At 41.2% G+C, this 13,211-nt stretch overlaps 1 protein-coding gene across 22 annotated transcripts in view; it reads right to left on the bottom strand.

Annotated features, from left to right (window-relative positions):
• Positions 1-13,211, bottom strand: part of PTPRF (protein tyrosine phosphatase receptor type F) — a 617,705-nt gene that overhangs the window by 443,151 nt on the left and 161,343 nt on the right. For all 22 annotated transcript variants that reach the window (XM_038412822.2, XM_043520354.1, XM_043520352.1 and 19 more), the window contains one exon: positions 1,141-1,221. The gene's annotated coding sequence lies outside the window, so the exon portion shown is untranslated. Of the gene's footprint in view, positions 1-1,140; positions 1,222-13,211 lie in introns of those variants that run through there.

Genomic DNA, 13,211 nt, shown 5'->3' on the forward strand with positions numbered 1-13,211 from the left:
TACATGATACTTAGTCCTGCCATGAGTGCAGGGGACTGGACTAGGTGAGCTCTCAAAATCCCTTCCAGTCCTATGATTTATGTTGATAAAAAGGATAAATCATGTGAAATGTGTATTTTACAGAGTGCTAAATTAGAAAGATGGCATGAAATATTCCCTTTTCCATGTTATCATATGTAATCCTGTTGCTTATTTTAATAGACAATAAAATATTAAACTGCAGGATTCTGCTGGTGCCTCCACAATTTGGAATTGTAAGAACATTTCTAATACAGTAAATGTCATACTTTAAATACCAACTTGTTACAGTGAAGGAAAACCCTGAGGGGAACCTACCCAAAACTTCTCTACTTTAAAAAAAAAAGACATGTTCCAAGCTGCTATTCGTGATGCTTGATTTTACAATGTCAATCTGAGCTCAATGTGCACAAATATTGCAGGGTTCCTGATATACTTGCTTGAAAAGCAACACCATCACTAATCAGACACTGAAACGTCACTTGTGGGAGAATTTAGGAATGCAAAACTGAACATTCTAGGAGGACTGGAGTGACCTTTGAAAAATGATGCAAGTGAAGCAGTAACATACATAAATGTGAGTGAGAAATTCTACACCTGCCCAGACATGAATTCAGGGCTCTGCATTGATGACAACGCCCAAAATACGTCAGGAAGCAGCATGCTCTGCATTGCTTTAGGTGATAGATATCGCATCAGCTGACAGAGTAAAGCTGAACACTAACCTCAAGTCTAGGCAAGTCTAGTCTAGATAAAAGCAGAATTAAGAAAAAAAAACATTTTTGCAAGTTATCTGTAGAAAGTCAATACGTTAATGATTTAACATCATCAACAGTTCTGATATTTTTTAAAAGGTATTTCAGCTCATTTCTAACAATACTTTAAAAGGACATTAAAACCCTAGCCATATTTTTCATAGGGTCTTTCTCCAGCCCCAATGGCCAAGATTACTTCTAGTAAAGCTTAGAAGAGGAAAAAACACAAAAGCAGGTATGTGGGCAAGGCAAAAGAGAGTGGAAAACGCATTTCAACTTCTGGCTATGCCTCAAACTTCTTGTCTCGCCTTAATCTCACGTACCTCAGTTCCCAGTCTGTAAAATGGAAATAATAATGCTTCCCTACCTCACAGAGATGTTCGGAGGATAAATCCATAAATGCCTGGGAGCCGCTCAAATACTAGAGTGACAGTGGCCATAAAAGTACCTAGAAAAATAAAAGATATAAAAATAAATCTCCTGCATAAGCATAGTAGCAAAGGAATTTGCAGAATGAAAGGGTTAAAACCTCACATTGTGGCATAAATTCCCCACCAGGGCCAAGTCTGTGTATCTGGAGTGGGGGTGGGAGTGACTGATTCCCATTCAGCCACCATGAAAACTGTGAGAGAGGGGGACAATTACCTATGGATCCACCAGCCCCATGCTCCGTTCAGCACTGCCCCAAGCTCAAAACACATAGTGGTGGGGCAGAGTGCCCCAGTGGAACTGGGCTCCATGATACTCAGTGGCCGGATCCAATAGATGGATTCCCCAGATCTACACCCTACAAGAAGAACATCAGTTCTGCTATGTTTGGGCCAGTCTGAGCTTGAATTAGCTGTTAATTCTTAGTTAAAACAAGGCAAATGAGTACATCTGTTAAAACAGGGAAATTATTTATTAAGCAAAGGTGCAAATCTGTTATTAAAAAAGACTGCAAAAAACTAACATATTTCCTGAAGAGTTTTGGGACCATTTTGAAGACTGAACAGTACTGTCCTTAACCCTGGATATTAATCATATCTTATTTTCTGTTAAGCACAGACTGAAGGCTTAAAAAAATGTATACATTGTGTAATATTATAGTACACAGATATACACAGATGCACTTGCGCACACATGCACAGTGTCTGAATTCACTGTTACGACTTTCAGATTGTGTTCATGTTCCTACGCTAAACCCTGATGTTTAGAGATTTCAATACCACCCTAAATGTATTTTATATCATTCACAGGATTTAGACCTGTTATAATCTAGTGGGTGAAGTATGCCTTAAAAAAAACCCTCTAGTACCAGTGTGATGACGGATTCCATACTGGCCCTTTTCACCCCCTCCTTCATCAGCTAGTCCTTGTTGCAAGTGTGGCAGTCACATCACAATGGAAGCTTTCCAATAATATATCAGTCAGTAAGTGGCTTGTTAAATGCTGGGATGTATTATCTATGGAGAACGATACTTAAGCTGTTTATCTTGAGACATGGCAACCCTTTATTAAATCTATAGAAAATGGCTTAAATTTATGTAAGCCAGCAATTTATATTAATTTCCCATGTTTCTAGTATCAATTTCTAATGCAAATTATGTTGCTTCTTTTTATATCTCTTTTTAATTTATTCTCTGGATACCTATGTAATTTGCTATAACCCCAACATATATAATTGCAATCTCCTATTGTATACCTGTACTTATTTACGCATTAAAATTTCTTTTTTGACACTTAAATTTATACAACGGGCAGTTCAAATCAGAAACTCTCCTACACAATGGCTTTTCTCTCCATAATACCATAAAAAAAGGAAATGTGCTACGAAAACACCCTTCTGTTTTGGAAATATTAAGACCAAGACAAACAGAGAGGCAAGGAAATTCAAGGTTAAAGTTGGAACTCACTCTCAGTCATGCCCAGAATTTGCAGAAGACAATTTTAGGCCACTGAAAAACCCAACCACAGTAAGATCAGTCAAAGCTGTATGCTCCCACTAGCTCTGAATGTCTTTGGTTTTGTTAGTTTGAGTCAAAAACCTAATATGTAATTTGTAGCTGAAAATGTTCGACTCTGATTCAGTTTTGGATGGTGTATCCAGATTTACAGAGAGCAAATATTTTCAGCTTTACACGGAGATCAGCATAAACACTGCACATTTACTACTTAGGCTTAAATATTAAAATGAAGGCATTAGAATCTACAGTGCTTGGGGAGATGTTATATTGACACAAATTTTATACCATGGAGAATGGCAGTACAAAGTTCTACACAAAGATGAGGGGAACACACACATTATATCCTTGCCCTTTCTACCCAATGGGACTCAGTGCTCAGTGTAGAAGGTGACATCGGAGATGATTAGTTTTGCAGTTCTCAAACTGTGGATTTGTGTCTCCAGAGATAACATGCTTATTAACAGCAAAAATGTATATTTGTTTGTTTATTTAGTTATTTATAAATATACAGAGGTGAGAAATAACAGACCTCAACCCTATTGTCCGTCTGCAAATTTATGTACACAGAGTCAATCCCTTACCTGTCTCTAAAAGTGAAAAGTTTCAAAAAATTCAATGAATAGAAGATTGTTGGGGTTGGAATGGATCTGGACATGGAACATAAGAAGAACATAAAAATGGCCATACTGGGTCAGAGCAATGTCCAGCCCAATATCCTGTCTACCAACTGTGGCCAATGTCAGATGCCCCAGAGGGAGTGAACCTAACAGGTAATGATCAAGTGATCTCTCTCCTGCCATCCATCTCCACCCTCTGACAAACAGAGGCTAGGGACACCATTCCTTACCCATCCTGGCTCATAGCCATTAATGGACTTAACCTCCATGAATGTATCCAGTTCTCTTTTAAACCCTGTTATAGTCCAAGCCTTCACAACCTCCTCAGGCAAGGCGTTCCAGGCAAGGTTGACTGTGCGCTGAGTGAAGAAGAACTTCCTTTTATTTGTTTTAAACCTGATACCCATTCATTTCATTTGGTGGCCTCTAGTTTTTATATTATGGGAACAAGTAAATAACTTTTCCTTATTCACTTTCTCCACACCACTCATGATTTTATAGACCTCTATAATATCCCCCCTTAGTCTCCTCTTTTCCAAGATGAAAAATCCTTGCCTCTTTAATCTCTCCTCATATGGGACCTGTTCCAAACCCCTAATCATTTTACTTGCCCTTCTCTGAATCTTTTCTAATGCCAGTATATCTTTTTTGAGATGAGGGGACCACATCTGTATGCAGTATTCAAACTGTGGGCGTACCATGGATTTATATAAGGGCAATAAGAAATTCTCCGTCTTATTCTCTATCCCCTTTTTTAATGATTCCTAACATCCCGTTTGCTTTTTTGACTGCTGCTGCACACTGCATGGACATCTTCAGAGAACTATTCACAATGACTCCAAGATCTTTTTCCTGATTAGCTGTAGCTAAATTAGCCCCCATCATATTGTATGTATAGTTGGGGTTATTTTTTCCAATGTAAATTACTTTACATTTATCCACATTAAATTTCATTTGCCATTTTGCTGCCCAATCACTTCACAAGGAGAAGAAGTCTGGAGATAAACGTGAGAAGGGAGGGACAGGCAGTAGAAATAAAAGTGAAATGGTTGAGCAGCATATTCCAGAAGCCTTGAGGTCTTTCTGAGTGTAGCCTTCATTGATCTGACATCTATCATACCATTCTCTCACTAAAAAGAAAAAACCTATAATGGCAGCAGGCCGTAAGAGAGACCCAATTTGGGAATATTTTAATGAAGTTCCTCTACCTGTGGGTAAGACAGGCATGCGTGCAAAATGCAAATAGTGCAACAAAGAAATGCAAAAGGCCTGGTTGCCCGAATGAAACATCATCATGAGAAGTATTCCGTCTCAGGAGGAATCATAGAATCATAGAATCATAGAATATCAGGGTTGGAAGGGACCCCAGAAGGTCATCTAGTCCAACCCCCTGCTCAAAGCAGGACCAAGTCCCAGTTAAATCATCCTAGCCAGGGCTTTGTCAAGCCTGACCTTAAAAACCTCTAAAGAAGGAGATTCTACCACCTCCCTAGGTAACGCATTCCAGTGTTTCACCACCCTCTTAGTGAAAAAGTTTTTCCTAATATCCAATCTAAACCTCCCCCATTGCAACTTGAGACCATTACTCCTCGTTCTGTCATCTGCTACCATTGAGAACAGTCTAGAGCCATCCTCTTTGAAACCCCCTTTCAGGTAGTTGAAAGCAGCTATCAAATCCCCCCTCATTCTTCTCTTCTGCAGACTAAACAATCCCAGCTCCCTCAACCTCTCCTCATAAGTCATGTGCTCTAGACCCCTAATCATTTTTGTTGCCCTTCGCTGTACTCTTTCCAATTTATCCACATACTTCTTGTAGTGTGGGGCCCAAAACTGGACACAGTACTCCAGATGAGGCCTCACCAGTGTCGAATAGAGGGGAACGATCACGTCCCTCGATCTGCTCGCTATGCCCCTACTTATACATCCCAAAATGCCATTGGCCTTCTTGGCAACAAGGGCACACTGCTGACTCATATCCAGCTTCTTGTCCACTGTCACCCCTAGGTCCTTTTCCGCAGAACTGCTGCCGAGCCATTCGGTCCCTAGTCTGTAGCGGTGCATTGGATTCTTCCATCCTATTTTTTTCTTTAGGATGGCTACCTTTAAATCTCCTATTGTGTATCCTGGGAAGTTGAAGTGTTCTCCTACAGGTTTTTGTATATTGCCATTCCTAATATCTAATTTGTGTCCATTTATCATTTTACATAGGGACTGTCCAGTTACAACCACATTTGCTCCAACCCCTCAGACAGAGACCAACACCTACAAAGTCTTCACCAAGCATTCTCAAAACTACGATACCCACATGAGGGAATAAGGAAACAGATCAACGTGTAACCAGAAGCCTCCTGCTGCAAGACAAGCCCAAGAAAGAAACCAACAGAACTCCACTGGCCATCACATACAGTCCTCAACTAGTTTCAGAGTAGCAGCCGTGTTAGTCTGTATTCGCAAAAAGAAAAGGAGTACTTGTGGCACCTTAGAGACTAACAAATTTATTAGAGCATAAGCTTTCGTGAGCTACAGCTCACTTCATCGGATGCATTTGGTGGAAAAAGCAGAGGAGAGATTTAAATACACACACACACACACAGAGAACATGAAACAATGGGTTTAACATACACACTGTAAGGAGAGTGATCACTTAAGATAAGCCATCACCAGCAGCAGGGGGGGAAAGGAGGAAAACCTTTCATGGTGACAAGCAAGGTAGGCTAATTCCAGCAGTTAACAAGAATATCAGAGGAACAGTGGGGGGTGGGGTGGGGGGGAGAAATACCATGGGGAAATAGTTTTACTTTGTGTAATGACTCATCCATTCCCATTCTCTATTCAAGCCTAAATTAATTGTATCCAGTTTGCAAATTAATTCCAATTCAGCAGTCTCTCGTTGGAGTCTGTTTTTGAAGCTTTTTTGTTGAAGGATAGCCACTCTTAGGTCTGTGATCGAGTGACCAGAGAGATTGAAGTGTTCTCCAACTGGTTTTTGAATGTTATAATTCTTAATGTCTGATTTGTGTCCATTCATTCTTTTACGTAGAGACTGTCCAGTTTGGCCAATGTACATGGCAGAGGGGCATTGCTGGCACATGATGGCATATATCACATTGGTAGATACGCAGGTGAACGAGCCTCTGATAGTGTGGCTGATGTGATTAGGCCCTATGATGGTATCCTCTGAATAGATATGTGGACAGAGTTGGCAACGGGCTTTGTTGCAAGGATAGGTTCCTGGGTTAGTGGTTCTGTTGTGTGGTGTGTGGTTGCTGGTGAGTATTTGCTTCAGATTGGGGGGCTGTCTGTAAGCAAGGACTGGTCTGTCTCCCAAGATCTGTGAGAGTGATGGCTCGTCCTTCAGGATAGGTTGTAGATCCTTGATGATGCGTTGGAGAGGTTTTAGTTGGGGGCTGAAGGTGATGGCTAGTGGCGTTCTGTTGTTTTCTTTGTTGGGCCTGTCCTGTAGTAGGTGACTTCTGGGTACTCTTCTGGCTCTGTCAATCTGTTTCTTCACTTCAGCAGGTGGGTAGTCCTCAACTAAAACCTCTCCAATGCATCATCGCTGATCTACAACCCATCCTGGACAACAATCCCTCACTTTCACAGGCCTTGGGAGGAAGGCCAGTTCTCGCCCACAGACAACCTGCCAACCTGAAGCATATTCTCACCAGCAAGTACACATTGCACCATAGTAACTCTAACTCAGGAACCAATCCACACAACAAACCTCAATGCCAATTCTGCCCACATATCTACACCTGTGACACCATCACAGGACTTAACCAGATCAGCCACACCATCACCGGTTCATTCACCTGCACATCCACCAATGTAATATACGCCATCATGTGCCAGCAATGCCCCTCTGCTATGTACATATTCCAAACTGGACAGTCCCTATGTAAAAGGATAAATGGACACAAATCAGACATTAGGAATGGCAATATACAAAAACCTGTAGGAGAACACTTCAACCTCCCTGGACACACAATAGCAGATTTAAAGGTAGCCATCCTAAAGAAAAAAAACTTCAGGACCAGGCTTCAAAGAGAAACTGATGAACTTCAGTTCATTTGCAAATTTGACACTATCAGCTCAGGATTAAATAAAGACTGGGAATGGCTCGCCAACTACAAAAGCAGTTTCTCCTCCCTTGGGATTCACACCTCAACTGCTAGAAGAGGGCCTCATCCTCCCTGATTGAACTAACCTCGTTATCCCTAGCCTGATTCTTGCTTTCATATTTATACCTGCCTCTGGAAATTTCCACTACATGCATCCGACGAAGTGGATGTTCACCCACGAAACCTTGTGCTCCAGTATGTCTGTTGGTTTATAAGGTGCCACGGGACTCTCTGCCGCTTTTAGAGATCCAGACTAACATACCTACCCCTCTGAAAAAATAGATAGCACTGTCACGGCCAAAGTTCTCAACATGGGCATAGGAGAAACGTTGAACACAGGATGAATACCCTGAAGCCTATTTCTGTAGCCTTGAACAAATGCAGGGAAATCGCTGTTTTACTGCTGACGCCATTGAAATTTGGCAGGAACTGAGTGAGAGCTTAAAAAGAGAAATTTGCAATGACAGAGTTAAATTACAAGCATTAAAAAAAATGAATGGGACAAGCACTATCTCCAGGTTATTTTCTCGCAAATATTCTTAATACTCAGTACCAGGATCAAACCTTAATTGCTGATGAAGAGGAACTGGCTATGACATGGACATCCAGCTATCATCCCATTACTAAAATAAACTTCAGAGCTAAGGGTGAACCATTCAAGAAATATATATTTGCTGATCGTGTTTTAAAGGAAGTCACCCTAGTGAACTGGTAGAAGTCACTTAAGTACTGGATTCAGAAACCGTTGACGTGATAATCTCACTTTTAACAACAGTAACTTCTTCTGTCAGTGTAGAAAGAATATTTTCTTCCTTTGGCCTAATTCATTCTGAATTGAGAAATCGTTTGGGACCTGAAAAAGCAGAAAAGCTTGTTTTTCTTTTTCAGATTATGAACCAACAGGAAAATGGAGGTGAAGACGACTGAGTTAGCTGCAGAAGCCAATATTTTAAGTTTCTCATGTTGACCTGGCTGACATAGTCCATTTAATTTGTTGTTGTTTTTTAAATATTTCATTTAACTCTTTTAGTTAAAAACAATTTTAACAAAAACAAACCTGATTTTAAAAAACTTGAATGTTTAAGTAAATTCAAAAATTCATATGCTTTTTTTGTTAAAATATTATATGTTTGCTGTTGAAGAAAAAAATCCAGAATATACAACCTTGTTGTTTTAGTTAAATAAAACAATTTAAATGTCCGTCTGGTGATGTTCTCCTCCTAATACAGCATGACAAGCAAATCCTCCAAATATTAATGATTAACCTGTTGAATTGGAGACATTTCACCTCCCAATTACTTCATAAATATCTGCTTCAACTACCGTTGGTAAATGAATAACCAATTGTTTTTCTGATATAGCTGTAAAACTAACCTGAAAAGTTTTCAAAATAAATCACTTTAAAAATATACAGTGTGTACCTTCTAAAAATGAAACCTATATCTCTGAGTTGTGAAGAATATATATGAAGGTTATAACAACCAAAAAGAACGCACATTTATGTACCAAGTATCAGAGGGGTAGCCGTGTTAGTCTGTATCACAAAAACAACAAGAAGTCTGGTGGCACCTTAAAGGCTAAGATTTATCTCAGCATAAGCTTTTTTAATGTAGAAATCCATGATTAAATCGAATCTTCCTGACTAGTGACTGAAATCAAATCCACCCTGCACTGAAGAGTGGGTTACACACACACACTAAAGTTAATTAGCTTTGAGAACTTCTGGAAGTCAGGTGACATCCCAGAAGACTGGAGAAGGGCAAAGATAATACCTATCTTAAAAGGGAAACAAAGAGGACCAGAAGAACTATGGACCAGTCAGCCTAACTTCAATAACTGGAAAGATACTGGAACAAATAATTAAACAATCAAGTTGTAAGCACTTGGAGGATAATGGGGTTATAAGGAACACCCAGCATGGATTTGTCAAGAACAAATCATGCCAAACCAACCTAATTTCCTTCTTTGACAGGTTTACTAGCCTAGTAAATATGGGGGAAGCAGTAGATGTGATATATCTTGATTTTGGTAAGGCTTTTGATACAGTCCTACATGACATTACTATAGGTGAGTGCATAACTGGTAGAAAGACCGTACTCAAACAGTACTTATCAATGGTTCGCTGTCAGACTGGAAGGGCATCTCTAGTGGAGTCCCGCAAGGGTCAGTCCTGGGTCCAGGAATATTCAATATATTCATTCATGAATATTGAATAATTGAGTGGAGAGTATGCTTATAAAATTTTCGGTTGACATCAAGCTGGGAAGTGTTGCTAGTAATTTGGAGGACAGGATTCCAATTCAAAATGACCCTGACAAATTGGAGAATTGGTCTGAAATCAAGATGAAATTCAATGAAGACAAGTACTTCACATACGAAGGAAAAATCAAAACCACAATTACAAAATGGGGAATAACTGGCTAGGTGGCAGTAACGCTGAAAAGGATCTGGTGGTAATAGTGGATTACAAATTGAATACGAGTCACCAAAGTGAAGTAGTTGCAAAAAAGGCTATTATTATGGGGTGTACAGGAGTGTGATATGTAAGACATGGGAAGTAACTGTCCTGCTTTACTTGGCACTGATGAGGCCTCAGCTGGAGTACTGAGTCCAATTCTGGGCACCACACTTTAGGAAAGATGCAGACAAACTGGAGAGAGTCCAGAAAAGAATCCTGAGCTGCAGCCCAAGCCCAAATGTACACTGCAGTTAAACAGCCGCTTAGCCTGGGCTCTGTGAGCCCCAGTCAGCTGGCCCAGGCCAGCTGCAGGTTTTAATTGCAGTTTAGATATACCCAAACAGTACCGAAAAACCTGGATAGCAAGTTTAGCTCTCTGTGCAAAGCTATAAGACAGGGATGGCCAACCTGTGGCTCTGGAGGCGCATGCGGCTCTTCAGAAGTTAATATGCAGCTCCTTGTATAGGCATCGACTCCAGGGCTGGAGCTACAGGCACTAATTTTCCAATGTGCCAGGGTGCTCACTGCTCAACCTGTGTCTGCCACAGGTCCTACTCCCCTGAGCCTGCCATGCCCTTGCGCCTCCTTCCCCTCCCCCCGAGCCTCCTGCACATCAGGAAACAGCTGATCCAGAGGTGCAGGGAGGGAGGGGGAGGCGCTGATCAGCGGGGCTGCTAGTGGGCAGGCGGTGCCGGGCCGCGGTGGGGGAGCTGCTGATGTATTATTGTGGCTCTTTGGCAATGTACGTTGGTAAATTCTGGCTCCTTCTCAGGCTCAGGTTGGCCACCCCGCTATAAGAAATACAGCAGAACCCCATGAGCACAAATACAGCAATCTAACATTCACAGAGGTTAAAAAGCTATTATCCTTTTCAAATGGCAAAGTGAACATGTGTGAAATATTTCAGAGTAGCAGCCGTGTTAGTCTGTATTCGCAAAAAGAAAAGGAGGAGTACTTGTGGCACCTTAGAGACTAACAAATTTATTTGAGCATAAGCTTTTGTGAGCTACAACTCACTTCATCGGATGCATTCAGGGGAAAATACAGTGGGGAGATTTATATACATAGAGAACATGAAACAATGGGTGTTACCATACACACTGTAAGGAGAGTGATCACTTAAGATGAGCTATTACCAGCAGGAGCGTGCCGGGGGAAGAGGGGGGCTTTTGTAGTGATAATCAAGGTGGGCCATTTCCAGCACAAGAATGCATATATCACATTGGTAGATGTGCAGGTGAACGAGCCTCTAATAGTGTGGCTGATGTGATTAGGCCCTATGATCGTGTCCACTGAATAGATATGTGGACACAGTTGGCAACGGGCTTTGTTGCAAGGATAGGTTCCTGGGTTAGTGGTTCGGTTGTGTGGTGTGTGGTTGCTGGTGAGTATTTGCTTCAGATTGGGGGGCTGTCTGTAAGCAAGGACTGGCCTATCTCCCAAGATCTGTGAGAGTGATGGGTCGTCCTTCAGGATAGGTTGTAGATCCTTGATGATGCATTGGAGAGGTTTTAGTTGGGGGCTGAAGGTGATGGCTAGTGGCGTTCTGTTGTTTTCTTTGTTGAGCCTATCCCGTAGTAGGTGACTTCTGGGTACTCTCCTGGCTCTGTCAATCTGTTTCTTCACTTCACCAGGTGGGTATTGTAGTTGTAAGAATGCTTGATAGAGATCTTGTAGGTGTTTGTCTCAGTCTGAGGGGTTGGAACAAATGCGGTTGTATCGTAGAGCTTGGCTTTAGACAATGGATCGTGTGTTGTGGTCTGAGTGAAAGCTGGAGGCATGTAGGTAGGAATAACGGTCAGTCAGTTTCCGGTACAGGGTGTTTGTGTGACCATCGCTTATTAGCACCATAGTGTCCAGAAAATAGATCTCTTGTGTGGACTGGTCCAGGCTGAGGTTGATGGTGGGATGGAAATTGTTGAAATCATGGTGGAATTCCTCAAGGGCTTCTTTTCCATGGGTCCAGATGATGAAGATGTCATCAATGTAGCGCAAGTAGAGTAGGGGCATTAGGGGACGAGAGCTGAGGAAGCATTGTTCTAAGTCAGCCATAAAAATGTTGGCATACTGTGGGGCCATGTGGGTACCCATCACAGTGCCACTGATTTGAAGGTATACCTTGTCCCCAAATGTGAAATAGTTATGGGTGAGGACAAAATCACAAAGTCACTTTGTCCTCACCCATAACTATTTCACAAAAGGTCCCCCCTCCTCCCTCCCGCTCTCCTGCTGGTAATAGCTCATCTTAAGTGATCACTCTCCTTACAGTGTATATGGTAACACCTATTGTTTCATGTTCCCTACTGTATTTTCCACTGAATGCATCCGATGAAGTGAGCTGTAACTCACGAAAGCTTATGCGCAAATAAATGTATTAGTCTCTAAGGTGCCACAAGTACTCCTTTTCTTTGTGTGTGAAACAGAAAACTCCACCCCACCAGGAAACAAAGTAGATTCTTCTCTTTCGGTTCCACAAACACAAACTACAGGGAGCAATTCAAATGAAAGTATTATGAAGATTACATTAGGCAAGTTTGATCTATTGTAAAAGACTTGCATACAACATTAAGAGACAGAACCACCTTTAACACCTTCTTTCACTTCAAACATAGCATTATCTATGTGCAAGGCTTGGCTCTTAATGGGACGGAATCTCAAACTAAATTGCATGGCTTACTGTACCGGCAAATTTCAGAGTAGCAGCCGTGTTAGTCGGTATTCGCAAAAAGAAAAGGAGTACTTGTGGCACCTTAGAGACTAACAAATTTATTTGAGCATAAGCTTTCGTGAGCTACACCTCACTTCATCGGATGCATTTGGTGGAAAAAACAGAGGAGAGATTTATATACACACACACAGAGAACAAGACTGTATCTGTGCGAGTTTTTTCATGAAGTTGACAGATTTCCACTCTATACGGCTAAATTCAGTGCCTTGCATAATGACAGGTTTCAGAGTAGCAGCCGTGTTAGTCTGTATTCACAAAACCGGCAAAGAATATTTAAAATGTTTGGGACCTGGTGGCCCATTAATACCCAGGTATTAAGAATATTCTGCTCAAAAATTGCACTCAGCTAATCTGCTCAATTGGCTGGCTCCCAACAACATGGCTCCACACCGTAGAAGGCTTTCACCTTTCTGTGAAATGTTATGACATGAGAGAAGATACGGCAGCTGGAAAAGGATTGTGTGATCCAAGCAGCACTGAAAATCATCATAAATATTCACAGACAAGCTGATTTGTTTTCTTATCAGTAACAATGTTATTCACAAATATTAATTAGTTTCTAAATACC

Source organism: Dermochelys coriacea, chromosome 8 (assembly GCF_009764565.3).
Source record: "Dermochelys coriacea isolate rDerCor1 chromosome 8, rDerCor1.pri.v4, whole genome shotgun sequence".
Classification (NCBI taxonomy): domain Eukaryota; kingdom Metazoa; phylum Chordata; order Testudines; family Dermochelyidae; genus Dermochelys; species Dermochelys coriacea.